The 18301-nt window shown below is 36.6% G+C and overlaps 1 protein-coding gene across 5 annotated transcripts in view; it reads right to left on the reverse strand.

Annotated features, from left to right (window-relative positions):
- PIK3CB (phosphatidylinositol-4,5-bisphosphate 3-kinase catalytic subunit beta) overlaps positions 1-18301 on the reverse strand; it is a 293706-nt gene that overhangs the window by 206222 nt on the left and 69183 nt on the right. For 2 of the 5 annotated variants that reach the window (XM_077130240.1, XM_077130243.1), the window contains exons 2-3: positions 10631-10734; positions 7980-8085 (exon numbers count right to left, since the gene is read on the reverse strand). The exons of 1 other annotated variant lie outside the window; for it this stretch is intronic. The gene's annotated coding sequence lies outside the window, so the exon portion shown is untranslated. Of the gene's footprint in view, positions 1-7979; positions 8086-10630; positions 10735-13905; positions 16146-18301 lie in introns of those variants that run through there. 2 more of the 5 variants (XM_077130241.1, XM_077130242.1) reach the window with 2 other exon arrangements.

Genomic DNA, 18301 nt, shown 5'->3' on the forward strand with positions numbered 1-18301 from the left:
GATGAACGTATAAATACAATGTGGTATACACACACGATGGACTATTATTCAGCAGTAAGAAGGAACAAAGTCCTGAAGCATGTGACAACAGGGATGAACCCTGAGGCCACTATGTTCAGTGAAATAAGCCAGACACAAAAAGACAAATATTATATGATCTCACTAATATGAACTAGTTATAATAAACAAATTTATGGAGTTAAAATCTAGAGTATAAGTTATCTGGAGATAGGATAACTATCTAGTTAAAATCTAGAGTACAAGTTACCTGGATATAAGAGGGCAGAAAATGAGGAGCTGATGCTTAATCTGTGTAGAATTTTTAATAAGTTTGATTTTAAATGTTTGAAACAAATAGAGGTGATGGTAGCATATTATGGTGAGTATAATTAAGAGCACTGAATTAAGGATGTGTATGCCAGGTTGAAAGGTTATATACCCTAGAAAAGCCAGGTTTTAATCCTGATCTACCTTGTAAAAGTGGCCATTTCTTTTAATCCCTGTTCAGCACTGTAGGTTGGGGGCTTGATTAGATTATCCCGCAGAGATGTGGTGCGTTCGATTGTGGGTATTAACCTTTGATTAGAGGGAAATGTGACTCCATTCCAGGTGGGTCTTGATCAGTTTACTAGAATTCTTTAAAGGAGGAAACACTTTGAAAAAACCTTCAGAGCCAAGAGAAATGCAGGGCCCAGGCATCTTTGGAGATGAAGAAGGAAAACACCCCCAGGGAGGCTTCATGAAACAAGAAGCCTGGAGAGAAAGTTAGCAGACGTTGCCATATGCCTTTCCAGTTTAGAGTTTAACGTTCCTGAACATTATTGACCTTTTTGAACCAAGTAGCTTTCCCTGAGCCTTAGACTAGACATTCTATAGCCTTACTTTAATTTGGATATTTTCACACCTTTAGAACATGTAAACTTGCAACTTAATAAATTCCCCCTTTTTAAAAGCTGTTCCATTTCTGGTATATGGCATTCTGGAAGCTAGCAAACAAGAACAGTGTGATGAGGTTGAAAGGGAAAGTTTAGGGTCACATATGTCGTTGGAAGGAAAGCTAGAGGATAAAACATGGCACTGTATAACACAGTGATCCCTGGTTGTGGATTATGACTGTGGTTAATAGTACAAATATAAGAATGTTATTCCATGAACTAGAACAAATGTACATCATTATTATAAGGCATTAATAATAAGTATATGGGGAAAATACAACTAATGCAAACTATGGACTATAGGTAACAGTAATACTGTAATATTCTTTCACCAGCTGTAACAAAGGTGCCAGATCAATGCTAGTGTCAATAATGGGGTGGTATAAGGGGTATGGGATTTTTCTTTTTTGATCAAGGAAAATGTTCTCAAATTGACTATGGTGATGAATTCATAACTCTGTGATTATACTGAGAGCTGTGGATTGTACACTCTGGATGGATTGTATGGTATGTGAGGAAAACTGTTATAAAACAAACCAAAACACCTCCCAAGACCTGCTTGAATACAAGCTCAGTACCACGGCCATACAGACCTCCACGGCCTATCCCTGTCTACTTCTTCAACCTCATCTCATGATACTACAGTCCTCATCTACCCTGTTCCGAATGCACTGGACTTTTTCTGCTCCACAGACACATTAAGCTCAATTTCATCTTGAGGTTTTTCTGCTAGCCTGAGATAAGTGGCTGAATTCTTGTAATTCATAACTTAATGTCACCTTCTCAGAAGCAGCCAACCAGTCACTACCACCTACCCTATTTTAATTCTTTTTATATCATATCACTATTTGGTATGTTTCTTATTCCTGTCAATGATTTGCTCCATAAGAACAGAGACTTTTGAGACTTCCGGGTCAAGATGGCGACTTAACAATGTGCGCATTTTAGTTCATCCTCCAGAACAACTACTAAATAATCAGAAACAGTACAGAACAGTTCCTGGGGCCACGTCACTGACCGTACACACAGTGTAACTCAGTCTGGACCAACTGTACTGGCTGCGAGCACCCCCAGAACCATGAGTTCCCCAAACCGGAGAAGCCAGCGCCCCTCCCCCACAGGCAGCCTACCAGAGGGGAAAGGAAAGAGACTTTACCAGCAGCAGGGACTGGGCACAATCAAACGCCAATTGTGGAACTAATTAACAAATTCTGACTACTAAAAATAGGCCCCTAGCTCAGGTGAACCTGGTCAAAGCGGAGGTTGCTCAGATTGCCCCGACGCCAAGGGGGCAGGGCTGACAGAAAAAGGGAAGAAAAAAAAAAGGAAACAGGTTTTTGTGGCTGTGTTTCTACAAAGGCTTGACTGCCTTTGGCTATAGCGGCAGGGCCTCTCAGGCTGCAGCTGCCCCAGGCATAGGCAGAAGCGAACTTGTTTGGGGGCTTATCTGGAACCTGTGCCTTCCCCAGGGGAGGGATGAAGTCCAACTCAGGTGGAATCCCTCCCTCAAGCAATCCAGACAACAGGGCTTGGTGATTTGAAGCCATTAAAACCAGCCTACAATCTCTCCTCTGTCTCCACTACGCCCCCAGCAGGGAGAGTCTGCCAAAGTTAAAGGCACTGCATCATCTTATGCTGGTGAGACCTGCAGGCAGACAAGCACCACATACTTGGCAGGATAAGAAAAACAGAGCACAGAGACTTCACAGGAAAGTGTTTCAACCTGCTGGGTCTCACCCTCAGGGCAAACCGACGCAGGTGACTCTTTCCTCCTGATAGGAGGTCAGTTTGGTCTGGGAAAATCCAGCTGGGGTCTATAATACCTACGTAGACCCTCTTAAGGGTGGGGGGGGGGGGAGCACAATACAAGCAGGGCAAGAAACAAAAGAAGAACTGAAAAATTCTCCTCTGTTAAACAAAACTTAAGTTAGAGTTCCAGATAAAGCTGAACTGAATGTCAAAGAACAGATAGACAACAAATTCATTCAACAAGAAAACCCTAAGCAAAAGAAGTGAAAGCAATCTCCAGAATAAACTAATTAAGGTAATTAAATGCCTAGATGCCAGCAAAAAATAACAAATCACACTAGGAAAATTGAAGATATGGTCCAGTCAAAGGAAAAAAACCAACAATTCAAATGACATACAGGAGCTGAAACAATTAATTCAGAATATACGAACAGACAAGGAAAACCTCATCAAAAACCAAATCAATGAATTGAAGGAGGATATAAAGAAGGCAAGGAATGAACAAAAAGAAGAAATCGACAGTCTGAAAAAAAAAATCACAGAACTTATGGGAATGAGAGGCAACGCAGAGGAGATAAAAAAACAATAGAAAACTACAAAGGCAGATTTCAAGAGACAGAACATAGGATTAGTGAACTGGAGGACAGAACATTTGAAATCCGGCAAGAAAAAGAAAATAAAGGGGAAAAAATGGAAAAATATGAGCAGGGACTCAGGGAATTGAAAGACAATATGAAGCGCATGAATATACGTGTTGTGGGTGTCCCAGAAGAGAAGAGAAGGGAAAAAGAGGAGAAAAATGAATGGAGGAAATTATCACTGAAAAGTTCCCAACTCTCATGAAAGACTTAAAATTACAGATTCAAGAAGTGCAGCGTACCCCAAAGAGAACAGATCCAAATAGACATACTCCAAGACATTTAATAATCAGAATGTCAGAGGTCAAAGAGAAAGAGAGAATCTTGAAAGCAGCAAGAGAAAAGCAATCCATCACATACAAGGAAAACCCAATAAGACTATGCGCAGATCTCTCAGCAGAAACCATGGAGGCAAGAAGACAGTGGGATGATATATTAAATTATTAAAAGAGAAAAACTGCCAACCAAGAATTCTATATCCAGCAAAATGTCCTTCAAAAATGAGGGAGAAATTAAAACATTTTCAGACAAAAACTCACTGAGAGAATTTGTGACCAAGAGACCAGCTCTGCAAGAAATACTAAAGGGAGCACTAGAGACAGATACGAAGACAGAACAGAGAGGTATGGAGAAGAGTGTAGAAAGGAAGACTATGAGTAAAGGGAAAAAGAAGGAAAATTAGATATGACATATAAAATCCAGAAAGCAAAAGAGTAGAAGAAAGTACTACCCATACAGTAATAACACTGAATGTTAATGGATTAGACTCCCCAATCAAAAGACATAGACTGGCAGAACGGATTACAAAACAGGACCCATTTATATGCTGTCTCTACTCAAAGGACATGAGGACAAGGACACAGATGGACATTTGCACACCAATGTTTATAGCAGCATTTTACCAAGAGATGGAAGCAGCCAAAATGTCCATCAACAGATGGCTGGCTAAACAAACTGTGGCATATACATACGATGGAATATTATGGAGCTGTAAGACAGAATAAAGTTATGAAGTATGTAACAACATGAATGGACCTGAAGGACATTATGCTGAGTGTGATTAGCCAGAAACAAAAGGACAAATACTGCATGGTCTCACTGATATGAACTGACATTAGTGAATAAACTTGGAATATTTCGTTGGTAACAGAGACCACCGGGAGATAGAAATAGGGTAAGATATTGGGTAATTGGAGCTGAAGGGAAACAGATTGTGCAACAGCACTGCATACAAAAACTCAGAAATGGACAGTATAATATTACTTAACTGTAATACAATTATGTTAAAACACTGAATGAAGCTGCATGTGAGAATGATAGAGGGAGGAGGGCTGGTAAAATCCAGGAATGCCTAGAGTGTATAATGATAGTGACTAAATGTACAAATTTAAAAAATGTTTTTGCTTGAGGAAGAACAAAGGAATGTAATTACTGCAGAGTGCTGAAAATAGAGGGTAGTTAATATTTTAAAATTTCAACTTATGTGTGAGACTAAAGCAAAAAATGTTTATTTGGTACAAATTTATATTTTGACTAGTGCATCTCCTAATATAACTTATGCAGATAGTTGGCTGAACACCTTAAGTACATGGAACTTTGGGTAGGACATGAGATTTTGTTGGTTTGTCCAGGTGATGCCCTGATGAATCCCAAAGTGATATGATCAGTGAGTGGAAAAGTATTTGCAAAGTCCCCCTCAGGGAATGGTGAGAATGGGGGAAAACTCAACTTCCCAAGTTGAATTCTTGATATTCTCACAAGCAGTGTGGACAACCAAAGCTACAGGCTGAGCCCCCAGTCTTGGGGTTTGTTCATATGAAGCTTAACCCCACAGGGGATAGGTCAAGCCTACTTAAAATTAGGCCTAAGAGTCGCCCCCAAGAGAACCTCTTGTTGCTCAGATGTGGCCTCTCTCTCCAGCCAACACAACAAGCAAACTCACCACCCTCACCTTGTCTACATGGGACATGACTCCCAGGGGTGTGGATCTTCCTGGCAATGTGGGACAGAAATCCCGGAATGAGCTGAGATTCAGCATCAAGGGATTGAGAAAAACTCTAGAATGAGCTAAGGCCCAGTATCAAGGGATTGAGAAAACCTCTCGACCAAAAGCGGGAAGAGTGAAATGAGACAAAGTGTGAATGGCTGAGAAATTCCAAACAAAGTCGAGAGGTTATCCTGGAGGCTATTCTTATACATTAAGTACACATCACCTTGTTATTCAAGATGTAACGGAGAGGCTGGAGGGAACTGTCTGAAAATGTAGAGCTGTGTTCCAGTAGCCCTGTTTCTTGGTGATGAATGTATAATGATATAGCTTTCACAATGTGACTGTGTGATTGTGAAAACTTTGTGTCTGATACTCCTTTTATCTACCTTGTCAACAGATGAGTAGAACATATGGAATAAAAATAAATAATGGGGGGAAATGTTAAAATAAATTTAGTTTGAAATGCTAGTGATCAATGAAAGGGAGGGATAAGGGGTATGGTATGTAAAAATTTTTTTTTCTGTTTTTGTTTTATTTTTCTGTTGTGTTTTTATTTCTTTTTCTGAATTGAGGCAAACGTTCTGGGAAATCATCATGATGATGAATATACAACTATGTGATGATATTGTGAATTGATGAGTGTATGCGTTGGGAATGTTTGTGTTTCTTTCTTGTAATTTTTTTTAATTAAAAAAAAAGAACAGAGACTTTTTTATAAGAGTTGATGGCACAAAGGAGGTTTTCCACAAATATTTAGTGAATTTGGGAATTACACTAAAATGTTTTTCCTAAATTTTTCCTTTTCCCAGGATCCCAGTTCCACCAATGATTAGTTACATGCCTATGAGATAGCCTCAATTACTACCTTACTAAAACAGTAGGGTAAGGAATCCTCAAGTTTTCTTCCTCTTTGCTTAAAAATTCTTTTGCCTCTTGATTTATACTCTCTTCCCTTCATCTGGATATAAGCAGAAAAGTGTCTGTTTGCTTTTGCCTGAATCCTTGAGCTCAAATCTTCTTACTCCCTCAGCAATTAACTGCTCTAATATTTAAACTACTCTAATGGATTATTCCCTTTTACCTAAAATACACGCCTGCTGATGCTAAAATATCTTCTTCCATATGGCTAAATTCCTCAAAACAATAACTATCTCACCTTTTCCACAATCAAATTTCTTGGAAAACATTCAATTTTATTTCTCATGCTATATTATTTTTACAAAACTGTTTACTTCTTAACCTCTTGAAATTCTTCCTGGTCTATTCAATATGTTCTCTCAGTTATCAATAACCTTTTAATCAAATTCAATGAATGACCTCTCCTCGGAAATTAGAATCCTTGATCTTTTTACAGCATCTTGAACATATGAAGAGCCTGTCCTTGAAATTCTTTATTGTACTTCAGTGCATTATTCTGATTTCCTTCATACGTACTTTTTATTTTTCCTTCACAGATTTTTATCAACAACCTACTCGTTTAAAATAAGCATTTCCTAGAGTCTTGTACTCTTTTTATCTCTCTACTCTCTGCTATGAAACTGGAACTGACAACACTTCCACAGCTTAAACTGTATGTGAATTACTCTAAGATCTTCAGACCCAAAATCATGTTTTAAATTCAGCTTCATATTTTCACAAATAAGGAGATGTTTAAAAGTTCTACCTATACCTCAGAAATCAAAATGTTTCTAACAGAATTCATGTTACAGTCCCATTCCGTTTCCCCTTAATATAAATGTTTTTTCTTGGATTCCTTATTTTCTTCCTTGACACCAACATATTTCCAGCCACTGGAATTTAAAATCTTGAACTCATTTGTGACTTTTTTATTCCATATTCCCTACCAAATCTAACTATGAAATCTACCCTGCCAAATGAACTCACAGATCACCTACTTTCCACTCCCACCATTCATCAGGTAATCATTATTTCACTTCTGTATCACATATCATAGCTGTGATTAACCAATTAATTTCATTTCTATTTGTTTAGCACTTAATCTGCCTGCTAGACTTTAATCCCAATTAAGGGCAGGTTACATGTCTCCCCTGTAACACTGCAAAGAGGGAGAACATGTCATTTAACGTTCAAACCAACAGACTTGAGAGTAAAAGAAGATGCAAAAAATAGTTGAGGATTCACTGATCTATAACGGGTGTAAACCAGGATATATATGGTTATCATAACTGATTCAGTAATCGCTGCATCCTAAGCACACACTATAACTGGTTTAATAAATGAATGAAGAGCTGAAATATTTAAACTTTATCACAACCTCCTCTTTACTCTTTATTCCACTGCAAGCTGATTTTCAACAACAAATATTTCCCTGAAATGGCTCCTGCTGGTGGCAGCAATGACCTCCTAACAGCCAAATACAAAAAAAAACGCTCCTTTGGTTTTCCATTACCCTCTCTAAAAAGCCTTCAACACTACCAACTCCTCCTCTCTGCTTTAAGAAATGTTCTTAACTCTTGGGATAAATACAATCCTAAGTATCAGACTATTTTAAAACAAGGCCAAAAAGTTCCTCACCCTTACCACCACCCACCCCAATGCAGAGTAAGATTTAGAATCACTGAAATAACCATTGTTCATATTTCCATTCTATATATAACTTCTGCAAAAACAGTATAAGTAATTCAAAATTCAAAATTGAATACTTACCTCAAAATGCTAGCCCCCATTTCAGTCTTTTAGGAAAACAGATGGTAGTGCTTATTTTTAAAAGGTGAAGGTTTTCATGGAAGACTTTTTCAGATTAGAAGATACACTACAAAAAAGGTTGAAGATCCAAGACGTTAACTTAAATGCACTAAATTTAAAGTAAATTAGATAAATTTTATTACTTATATATTTAATTGCTTGCACCTTTATACATTTTTAAATATGAGAAAAATATAGAAAACATATAAACCATAGTATTAAAAGCATAAAATGTTAGAACTGGAAGGAACTTTATAGTACATCCTGTGAACTCTCAGCTGAACCAAAGCACCGAGTGCACTGACCCAGTTTCTTTCCAGTCCTCATCTTTCTAAATTCTCTCACTTAGATCACCTCCTCGTTCTTGAAACTTCTATATTATAGTTTTCCTTCTACTTCTCAATCCATTATTCTATAATGTCACAACCTGCTAACCATGAGTTACTTCATTTTTTCCTTTTTCCTCTTTAATATAATTTGGCACAAACAAAACAATACATGGAAAACGCATGTAATCAAGCATAAGATGAGCACTGCAAATTACTGCCCCACAGAACACCATTAATATCACATCTACCTATATGCTCCTCCCATCCCAACCTCAATCTTGAATTATATACATTATTCTATTGGTTTTTAAAAATAACTTATCACATACGTATATATCCCTAAATACTATTCTGTTTAGATTCTTGTTTCTAACCCCCTTTTTGTGCTTTATAAAATTGGTATGAGGTTGGTTCTAAGACTCGAATTTTTTCACTCAAATATTTTTCTAAATTTCATCCATGTTATAGTTTTATTAGTATTTCATTACAGTATTTATTATTAGTAATTTATTATATAAATACACAACAATTCTATTGATGGATGTTTGGATGATTTATAGATTTTTGCTTTCATTATATTAGTATTTCATTACAGTATTTATTTATATAAATATACAATTCTATTCATGGATATTTGGATGATTCACAGATTTCTGCTTTCATTAACATTATTACACAAATCTCTGGATGCTCGTGAACAAGAATTTCTTTAATATTCACTATAAACCCAAAAGTGGAGCTCACGGGTCATGAGACACATGAATTCCCAATTTTACAAAAAAATGCCAAATTTATCTTCCAACTGTATCATTTTACTCACCAGTAGTATATAAATTACTTTTGAAAAAACATCTTCTCCAATACTTGTAAAATCAGATTTTTTAATTTGTACCAATAGAGAAAATACAAAATGGCACCTTGTAGTTTTAGTTTTGCATTTGCTTGATAAGGCTGAGGATCTAATGAAGTTGAAGAATTTTTCTTGTTTATTCATTATTTGTTCCTTTCTGTGTTCCTTTGATCATAGCTTTTGACTGTCTGGCTTTATTAAGATGTTTACCCTAACAGTGGGTCTCCTTTATATGTTCAGGGCCAGCTACATAATTTGTGGGGCCCACAACAAAACGAAAATGCAGAGCCTCTTATTCAAAAAATTATTAAGACTTTCAAGACAGTGACAAGAGTATTAAAATAAGCACAAGCCCTTCTAAGTGTTTCATATCCATGAAGTGGACCCTATTCCACACTCAATCATAGGTATTACAAGCATTTTATTCAAATTCGTGGCTTATCTTTCATTTTCCCTATGATGTCTTTTCATGAACATTAACTTTAATGTGGTCAAAACTATCATTTTTAGTTAACTTTTCTGTCTTGTGGAGGAAACTGTACATTGTTTTCTTAAAGTTTCCATAAAGTTTTGCCTTTCACAGTTGAGTTCAAGGGTCAGTCAGCTCACAGCCCTCTCCACTCAGCAATGTGTCCCATTCTTTGGTAGTCTCAACTTCTTACAAGACTTTATGTTTGTTTTTTTTTCTTTACATGGGCAGGCACCGGGAATTGAAATTGAACCCGGGTCTCCGGCATGGCAGGCGAGAACTCTGCAGGCAGAGCCACCATGGTCCACCCTCTTACAAGACTTTAAGTACAAGATGCTGCTTTTAATAGCATCTTAAAGGTTGGGTTGATATGACTTAATTCATTTCTAGGTAGTCCCACTCAAATCGTTGCTATTAAATTTGAAAATCTTTTTCATTTTATATCTTCAAAATAAAATTAAGCTAGGAAGCAAGTAACTTAATCTCTAGTCTTGGTTGCTTTGTTTCTGAAGTAGGATCAGTTATTATTTATCCCCTTTTTAAAATGAGAGCATTGCTATAAAGTAAATTTTAGATTTATATCAAAGCATATCAAACTATTTATTTCGCCAAAAATAAGTTATTTTTCAAAAACAATCCATTTGGAAATAAGCCAGACACAAAAAGATAACTATTGTGTGATTTCATTTATATGAAGTACATAGATAAACAAGTTTGTAGAAACACAAAGTAGATCATAGGTTACTAGGAGTGTGGGAGGTAACTGATTAATGGGTTCAGTGCTTCTGTTTAGGGTGATGAAGTTTTAATAATGGATGATGGTAATGGGAGCATAATATTGTGTATATAATTAATACCACCGACTTCCCTCCTTGAAAGTGATAAAGTGGGTAATTCTATGTTGTATATATATTACAATAAATTTTTTACAAAATATAATCCATTTGGCACAATATATACTCACAAGAATGTTAAGTAGATAGTTTACTCTTCTTGGACAGTCATCAAAAGCACTGATAATTCCTCCAAAAAATTCAACAGATTTCATTCTTTAAGTTTCTAGTAATGCTTTAGGTAAAAAAAAGAATGTTTTTAATAACCATATACATGAAGATACACTCACACTCACAACTTCGTTGTTAAAAGAAAGGTCTGAACTCTAGAAAAACTTGATAAACGTGTGTGACTGTGGTTTAAAGGGGAAATTTAGAATCATATATGTCACTAGAGGGAAAGCTTGAGGATAAAACATGGGACTGTTTAAAACAGTGAACAATTTGTGGATGTACAAATATATTAAAAATGTTCTTTCATGACCCAGCGCAAACATTTGTCACTATCACAAAAAGTTAATAATAGAGTGGTGTGCCAGGCCCCTCCTAAGTGGGAATACACCACAGGGCATACATAGCAAGACTGCTTCCACCAAAGGTCAAGAAAGTAAACAATCTTTCAGGAGGAAGAAGAATGTAATCACGGATGTAAAACAGCACTGATGGTATTTGAGTCTTAAACATTGGTCTTAGTAAAGCATGAGGTCTTAAGCCCCTTTAACGATTATAGTGGAGGTCCAATGTGCTCATACTATATGGAATGTCTTTGTTCTAAAATCATATGCATATTGCACCCTGCACTCCATTCCTTGCAGAACACTATCCCTCCAGATTGGCCACTACTGGAAAATCTCTCCTGTTAGTAAGTCCCAATAATCTGTTATTTCTGTGCCTGGAGTGTTTTTCAGTCTCATGGGAACACTGGCTCACGCTCTTCAAGAACTCAGCCTGGGTCCAAACAAGTGGTATGTTGGAGGAAATGCACCTACTACAAACTATGAACTATAGTTAGTAATATTTTAATATTCTTTCATTAACAATAACAAATGTACCACATCAGTACTAAAGGTCAGTAAGGTCAATAAGGATGTTTTGGGACTTTTTTTTTTAAATAATGAAAATTTTCTAAAATTGACTGTGGTTAAGAACGCACAATTATGTGATGATTCTGTGAACACAGACTATATACTTTGGAGGGATTGTATGATGTATGAACATATCTCCATAAAACCGCTCTAAAAAAACCAAAACTCAAAAGACAACCTCTGATGTAAAACACAAAACTATAACATCCAAAAGAAAATGAAGAGAAAACCTAGGTGACCTTGGGTTTGGCTGTGAGTTCTTAGACAATATCCAAAGCATAAGCCAAAAAAAAAAAAAGAGTAAATTGGATAATATTAAAATTTCAAAATTTCAGCTGGTGAAAGACTGATTAGCAAAACACATTTGCAAAACATTTATCTGCAATATAAAGGAGCAATGAAAGGAACATGATTCAGCACAAAATCGTATATATTCTAGTAGTAAATGCTCTGGTACAACTACATTAGAAGTCATAATGAGACAGTCATATGCTTGCATAGATACTTAAAATACCTGAATGTGACACCTACAAAGGCAGACTGACATGGGTATGCTCTATTTGCAATCAAATACCATTACTAGCACTATATCACTGGTGACATGAATTTTAGAAAGGAAAACAACTCTTGGTAAAATTCTGAACAAACAACATGCCATGTTCCCTAGATGTACAAAGCAGTTAAATTCGGATGAAACTGAGTACATATTAAAACCATGCAAAAAAAAAATACTTTATATATAAAATGAAGTCAGGTTCAAGACCAATGGTTTGCAACCTAGGCTATATATTGGAGTAAGAAAAAGTTTAAACAATAATTGAGGTTTAATCTGGGGTTCAGCCAAGTCATCTTTTAAAAGCTCTCCCAAATAATTCTAAATATGCAGACCCACTATTATGGCTGAGAGTAAAGAAAAAAACAACACAGATTTCCACCTATATGAAACCATAATTCAAAGTTCCACAAGACAAATCTTTGCTTTGCAGGACTCTTCCACACATCACTGAACATCTAGAATCAGTGGCCAACCAACTACCAGTTCACCCCCTAATCACTGTGACAACTAAAGGTGCCCCCAACTCACATTTCCAAAATGCCCTCTAAAGGTCGGTCCCAACCCAAAATGAGAACCACTGGCCTAGCTAATTCGTCCTTTACACCTCAATTCAAACATCATGTACCCTAAACCTTCAGACCAAATCAGCCTTCCCTATTAGACATTACACCAGGACTTTCATTCATAACTATCACAATTTCTAACTAAATTTATTTTTGTGATAATCGGTTAATACATATCAACAAATAAGACCACTGTTTCTCAAGCTTTAGCATGAATCACTTGGAGGATTGTTGAAACAAACTGCTGGGTCCTACACCCAAAGGTAGAAGTCTGGGATGAAGGCTGATAATTTGAGTTTCTAATTAAGTTCCCATGTGATGCTGATGCTCCTGGTCCAGAGCTCATACTCTGAGAACTACTATACTAGACCAAAAGTCCCATGAAGAAAATGACTGTCTATGTTTTTAACGTCTGGCAGAAAATGAACACAAAATAATAATTTGTTAACCTAAACTGAAATTACCCCCAAAAAATATACTATGCACTATATTATTTATCTTTTTATAATGAAAATACAAAAACATTCTCTGTTCTTTAACTTACCCAGGCACTCAGAAATGAGTGGCTTCTCCACGAATCTATGGCTACACAAATCTCACAGACATCCCTCAGGGCTTAGCATAAATACACCTCCTCCAAAGCGTCCTGTTCACTCAAACTCTTTAGGTTCTAAATTCTGGAAACTTTACACCAGAACTTTTTTTGTTCTCTGCTTTCATTTTTGGTTGTTTTGTTTTTTTTTTAACAACAAACTGACCAAAATTATGGGCTGAATTTGGACTTTGAGCCTTCCGTTTACAAGCTCTACCTTACAGTATCTGTACTATTAATCCAAGATTAAAAATATAAGAAGGTCTACCATTGCTATTATTTCAGTCTCCTAAAAAAAAAGTCATATAATAAATAAATTTTTTTAAAAAGTCATATGCAGTGAGGACAGAAATCAGTTCTTTCTAACTTCTGTGTTCTCCACAGCAAACAGAAAACAAAGCACAAATGCTTAATAAGTGAACTGATTAAACATTAAATTGACTTGATTCACAAAGAATAGGAAAGTTTCTCCTGATGAATAAAATATCTTATTAGTAATCATTCACATTCTCATTGTTATTTATTCATTAAAGCAAAAATAATCTACTAAAAGCACTAAAATAATACATCTGAAAACTATGCGATTCAAACTTTAGGATATCAGACTCACTTTTTCACTCCATAGTCAAAATTACTGAGGTCCTACTCTCTACAATGCCTACACAATAGTTAATGCTAACTTTATTGTGTTAGCATAATTATGTCCTTCATATCTACAATGATATTATGACTGCTGATGACACTGCTACTGAGGTCACAGTGACTAAAAAGACATCTGTAACAAAACAAGTACTTATTAAACATGCTTGAACAAGCATGCTTGTCCAACAGGACTCCAGAGAAGGCCTATGGTGACTCTCCCTGCTCCCAGTCCTAGTTCTGTACCTCTCCAGACCACCTTACAGCAGCTGCATGCTGCTCCTTCAGAGCATTTCTTAGAGACGGGTCTTATGGAATGTGATATCCTGCTGGTTTTGTATGTACAGCGGCCATTCCACTCACCAATCTCCTTCCTACCATCCTGCTCTCCACTCTACCATCCAGCAGGACCAGGATTCCAAAGATGGGCTCAACCTTCTTGGTGGCTGCAATCCTCATCTCCTGCCACTACCCTTTCTCACTGGTTCTACTGCAGAACTGCGTGAGGTTATCAGAACACACCATGCTCTCTCATGCCTCTATAGTAAAAAACTACTTCTCCTTAAAGTCTCAATTCCAAAGGAAAGCTTTTCCTATGCATTCACCCACTGTCCGTATGTACAACTATTTAACAATGATAATCCTGAATTGTAATCATTACCTGTAAGTCAGCTCCTAGTAAGACTACAATGTAAACCATAACACAGGAGTGGTACATTTTCAGCATCAGCAGTAACTATTTTAAAATCACTGGCATACAAACCCCAACCAACATCAGTCTTATTAACCCTAAACAATACCCACGGCTCTACCTGAGATCCTACAAAAGTTTCACAAACTAAGTTTACTTTTTAGAAATCTAAAACCTTCAGATGGTTCCTAGGCCAGATAAGCCCTAAAACCCAGAGGCGCCAGCCTTTCCAAGAGCATCAACCAGTTCCATACCCCTAACCCATGTTATCGATACCCCTTTTCTATATGAAAAAATTAGAATGGGCGTAGCCCAAATATCCCTAAAGATTGGGAGAGGGATCAAAGGAGAAGGAGGGATTGTAACAGAGAAGTTAGGATTTAACAAATGAGTATGACTGCTGATCCATTATACTAATATTTCTTTTTAGTCTCCAGTGTCTTGGTACAGCTAGAAGGAAAAGCCTTTTTTGTATACACGATATATTTCGCAATAAAAGATGTGAAAAAAAAAGAAATTAAAACATTGGGAGAGGCCTGAAAGGTTTATGGGCCCTAGGCACTGAGCCTTCCATACATAATGAATAAGTCCATCTGGACAGTACTTGGTGGACTGGCTGTTAAGTGTTTCGATCATCATCCTGAGTAAGGCTTTAACAGTACATTAGAAGCAGAACACTCAAATGCTTAGAAGCAGGTTAAATACAGGGCTTTCATCTGCCTACCTAGTGAGTACTAAGCGCCCTAGCAAACTGGAGACCAAAGCCCCCTTTCCAAGAGGTCCTGATGGCTCATCTCCACTGGTTTTTTGTCCAGTATTTCCTATATGTGATAGTTAATTTCATAAGTCAACTTGGCTAGGTTATGGTACCCAGTTATTTAGTCAAGCAAGAACTAGTATGATTGTCATTGTGGGGTAGTTCATGGATTTAAATCATTAAAGTTGATAGACTGCCTTCAGCAATGAGAGGAAACCAATCAGTTGAAGGCCTTAGAGGCTGAGGATTTCAGCAGTCAGAAAGAAGAATTTGTATCTCTACTCCAGATAGCCAATTTCTCCTGGGGAATTCAACAATGCGTTCATCAAGTTCCCAACCTGTGGTTTCTCTTGGGAATTCAACATCAGTTTCACTGAGTTTCCAACTGCAGCCTGCCCTACAGAATTCAGACTTGGCAATTCCCACGGTTGCGTAACTCAAGTCCTAAAATAAACCTCTTAATACTTTAAAAAAATAAAGAGACTGGCATAGAGAAACTAGTCAATAAATATCTGTTGACTAATAAATTAATGAAGTAGCCCCATTATACCATTTCCAACTTCTTTTGAAGCTCATCCTGTCCAGAAGGAACACCATTAATTAAATAATACAGTACCAAAGATTGACTAAGCTTTCCAAAAATCAAAACAATAAAACCAAAGACCCAATAACAAGTAAGCAGGAGATCCAGAATTCAAACAGATATGTTTGATCCTGGAGTCTACACTCTTTGTTTCTGGACCACTCATTGTAGGAAGAAATGAAATAAATACTGGGAAAAGCAACAAGTGAGTTTAATTAAAAGGTGGTGGACTGACCCTTTCCATGAAATCATCTATAGATTTTCCTTTTTTAAGGCTTAAACCCCACAAGTACAGAGAATGGGAAGGAAGAGATCAGCAACAAAATGTTAAAAACTGCTTTGTACTTCCTGCATGATGTTTCTGAAAACCTACCACTGCTCTAATAAAAAAGAAAAAGAAAAAAAACTTAAAATCTAGAAAGCAAATGGACAAGGCAAAAGATCAAGAAGATTAATACTAAGTCTTTGGTTGAGAAAACCAAGAACTCAGAAACTTCAAAAGGCTTGGGAATTGACAGCACCATGAATTTTTTTTTTTTTTTGTACACTGTATGGTGGGGCCACATTTCATTATTTTCCCATGTGAGTACCCCATTATTGTAGTACCATTTGTTGAATTTTTGTTTGTTTGTTTAGCCTGTTGGTTTGTTCTGGGGGAAGTACATGGACCAGGAATCAAACCCAGGTCTCTGACATGGCAAGCGAGAATTCTACCACTAAACTACCCTTGCACCCCCCTACCATGTACTTCTGAAAGTGGGGCTGAGCATGTGGCTAAAGCAGAAGGCATGGCTAAAGTCTGTTAAAGAAATAGCTAAGAAACCCACTCTCATATATGCTCAGAAGAACTAAAAGCAGGGATGCCAACAGACATTTGCACACCAATGTTTGGGGCATCATGATTCACAACTGCCAAAAGATGGAATGGCATGCAATGATAATTAGTAATGCCGAGCTGTATGTATATGTGGTTGAAAGGGGAGGTTTCGACGCAGGTATGTCACTAGAAGGAAACCTAAAGGTTAAGACAGAGGACAGTCAATCTTGTAGTGAACAATGACTGTGATTAATAACAGTACAAATACCAAAAAATTATTTCATGAACTAGAACAAATGTGCGATACTATTATAAGAAGTTAATAATAGAGTGGCATGTGGGGGAAAATGTACCTTTTGCAAACTACAGACTACAGTAATATTTTAATATTCTTTCAACAGTAACAAACATAGCACACCAATGCTAGAGGTCAATTATAGGGGGGATAAGGTATGAGATGTTTTGGGGGGGTTTTGTGAGTAATAAAAACGTGCTAAAATTGACTGTGGTGATGAATGCACAACGATGTGATAATACTGTGAGTCACTGTATACTTTGATGGAATGTATGGTGTGTGAATATATCTCAATAAAACTGCTTTAAAAAAAAAAGTGATAGGCCCATAAGAAAAGACATTATGGTACTGACACTGGATGTCTCCTAAGGAAACAGACAAGGTCTATCACCTTACAGTCACCACCACAGACACAGATGCTTACCTGTGTGTACAGAACTTCAATAGGTATTTAATGTTCTGCTCTTAAATGGGGACAGCCAAGGACCACCAGATATTTTAGGAAACTATCTGAAAGATATATGAAACACAGGGACCAAAACAAACAGAAAAAGTACTATACAGAGTAAGAAAAACTTTTATGCAGAGAGAGGAAAACTTTTCCTCTTACTAATCATTAATATCATCAGAGAGATAAAGATATTGAATTCATAAAAGCAGAACATCATACTATAATGGGAATATTCAGATAATATAAAAGAGCTCTTGAATACTTAAAATGATAGCGAAAAATATCGTGAGGCATTGACTGTACACTATATATGAACTGTAGGTGTGTGAAGATTTGTCAATAAAAATATATTTTTTAATGACAGCAAAAAATAACTCGATAGAAGAGATGGGAACTATGGTTGAAGAAATCTCTCAGAAAGTTGAGCAAAGGACAAAGAGATAATAAAAGAGAGGGGATAAGAAAATTGGAGAACAAGTCCAGGAGATCTGTATCTAAAAAGGAGAAAGTTTTAAAATAAGGGATCATTTTTAAAAAAAAAGGAAAGAAATTTAAGAAAGATTTCCCCCAAACCCTCCCCCAAATCTGAAAAACATGAGTTTCTAGATTAAAAAGGACCACCAAGGACCCATCAAATAAAAGAAAACTGACCCAAACTAAGAGACATCAATGTAAAATTTGAAAATATGCATGATAAAGAATGCAGCTATGTGAGGTAAAAATCAGATTTCATACAGAGAATCAAAATTCCACATTGGCTCTTGACTGCTCAA

Source organism: Tamandua tetradactyla, chromosome 15, assembly GCF_023851605.1.
Source record: "Tamandua tetradactyla isolate mTamTet1 chromosome 15, mTamTet1.pri, whole genome shotgun sequence".
NCBI lineage: Eukaryota > Metazoa > Chordata > Mammalia > Pilosa > Myrmecophagidae > Tamandua > Tamandua tetradactyla.